General features: G+C 40.3%; 1 protein-coding gene across 4 annotated transcripts in view; it reads right to left on the bottom strand.

Moving 5' to 3' along the window:
* Positions 1-2,500, bottom strand: part of LOC115226650 (centlein-like) — a 410,125-nt gene that overhangs the window by 240,372 nt on the left and 167,253 nt on the right. The window lies entirely within an intron of this gene.

Genomic DNA, 2,500 nt, shown 5'->3' with positions numbered 1-2,500 from the left:
AAAAGTCCCGCCTAAAAATAAAACTGTTGGAAATCGAAAAATGTCTGCAACTCTCCCATGAAAAAGAAGAGCAGACAGAGAAGCCTGGCTATAGAGAAACATAAAATCTAACCCCAGAGCTTTCTACAGGTATGCCAAAGAAACAGCTACAGTGCACTGTAGAATAGGGCCACTCCTCGAAAAGGATGGCACACTTACAGGAAAACCAATGAGGGTAAGTGAAATACTGAATGAGCAATTCAAGAGTGTTTTCACTCCACCCCTTGGGCATCTCCAAATCACCAATCCAACTGACTTTTTTAACACTGCAGATATAAAATCAGAGGCGGCGATGATAGATTACATCGATATAAAGGAAGAAGATGTAACCAAGGCTATAGATGAAATGAAAACAGACTCAGCTACTGGCCCCGATGGATTCCCGGCAATCCTCCTAAAAGCATGTAAGAGAGTCCTAGCAAGACCACTGCAGTTCCTCTTCAGAGCTTCCTTGCAGCTGGCAAACTTCCAGGAAAACTGAAGGAAGGTAAAATATGCCCCATTCATAAGGAGGTAGCAGAGCGGAAGCCAAGAACTATAGACCTATCTCTCTGACCTCACACATCAGCAAGGTCATGGAACGAATAGTCAGAAGGAAGCTGATCACCTTCCTTGAAGAGAATGACTTGCTGCCCGACACCCAACATGGTTTCCGACCAGGGAGAAGCTGTTTAACTCAGCTCCTACAACACTATGACTGGGTGCTGAAACGGCTGCTCAACCACTCAAATGTGAAGTGATATATCTCGACTTTGCAAAGGCCTTTGATAAAGTCGATCATGGAATGATATGTCACAAACTGCGTGATCTCAACATAGTTGGAAAACTGGGAGAATGGCTTCATGACTTTCTGAAGGATAGAAGTCAGGTGGTAGTAGCCAATGGGGCCAACTCCATTAACACAACAAATAGTGAGCGGTGTTCCGCAGGGCACTGTTCTGGGACCACTACTGTTCATAATGGCCCTCTCAGACATGCCCTCAGCCACGCAGAGAGCCACGATCACAAGTTATGCAGATGATACAAAAGTTTCACAGGCAATACAGAACCCTGAGGACACTAAACACCTGCAATGTGAGCTGGACGAAATATACAAGTGGGCTGAAAGAATAGCATGCAGTTCAATGCTGGAAAGTTTCAAGCTTTATACTATCAGCATGCAAAACTGAATGCAATACCCAATGAATACACTGGACCCGGAGGGATTGCAATCCCAGAGGCACAATTAGTGCGTGACCTGGGTATTCACATGAGTGATGACGCGACCTTTCATGTACATGTTGCTAAACTGACACTGAAATGTAGACGGCTGGCTGGATGGATTCTTAGAACCTTTAGAACAAGAGAACAAGAAACCATGATGGTCCTCTGGAAGACACTTGTCCTAAGCCACTTTGACTATTGCTCTCAGCTATGGTCACCATCCAGTGTCAAGTTGATCACAGAACTTGAGGCGACCCCAACGAAGCTACACAAAGAAGATAGCCTCTATGCAGAATGTAAGCTACTGGGAAAGACTCAAGAGATTAAAATTATATTCCCTGGAGCGTAGGCGGGAAAGATATGCCATAATATACATGGAAGATCCTGGAGGGAAGTGTCCTGAACTTTGGCATCGAGAGTTACGCAAATGCCAGAACTGGGCGCCACTGCGTGGTGCCTAGGACTCCAAACCTGCCATCAAGATGTAGGACAAGATTCTGTGATAGCTGGGCTTCCGAGGCCCACAGCTCTTCAATATCCTCCCGAAGATCCTGAGAGACCTGCATGGGGTGGATACAGATGTCTTTAAAATGAAGCTGGATCTCTTCCTGTCAGGTGTCCCAGATGAACCAACTTCACGGCAGGAGGGGCAGATGAGGGCAGCTGCATCGAACTCTCTCATGCACCAAATAGCAGTTGCTAGAAAGCCTCCATGAAGTGAAACCAAGTAGCAACACCAAATGGCGGTGCCCCAGCATGGCCACAGCTCATAAGCTGAAACTAGAATCAATCAATCAATCAATCAATCATATATATATATACATATATATATATATATATAGATAGACATATATATATATAGATATATAACATATATATATATATAGATATATAAACATATATTATAGACAAGTATATATATATATATATATATACAGAGATATAATAGAGGATACAGAATAGATATATATATATATATATAGATTATATAGATACATATATAGGATAGATATATAGATAGACATATAATATATATATATACAGTATATATATATATAGATAGATATAACATATATATATACATATATAGATAGATAGATATATAGAGAGATATACATAGATATATATATAGACAATATAGAGATATATAGATATATATATATATATACATATATATACTTATATGATAGATATACATATACCAGATAGAGATATATAGGAACATAGATATAGAGATATATATAATATGATATAGATA

Source organism: Octopus sinensis, linkage group LG2, assembly GCF_006345805.1.
Source record: "Octopus sinensis linkage group LG2, ASM634580v1, whole genome shotgun sequence".
Lineage (NCBI taxonomy): Eukaryota > Metazoa > Mollusca > Cephalopoda > Octopoda > Octopodidae > Octopus > Octopus sinensis.
This window is presented reverse-complemented; position numbering and strand designations above follow the sequence as displayed.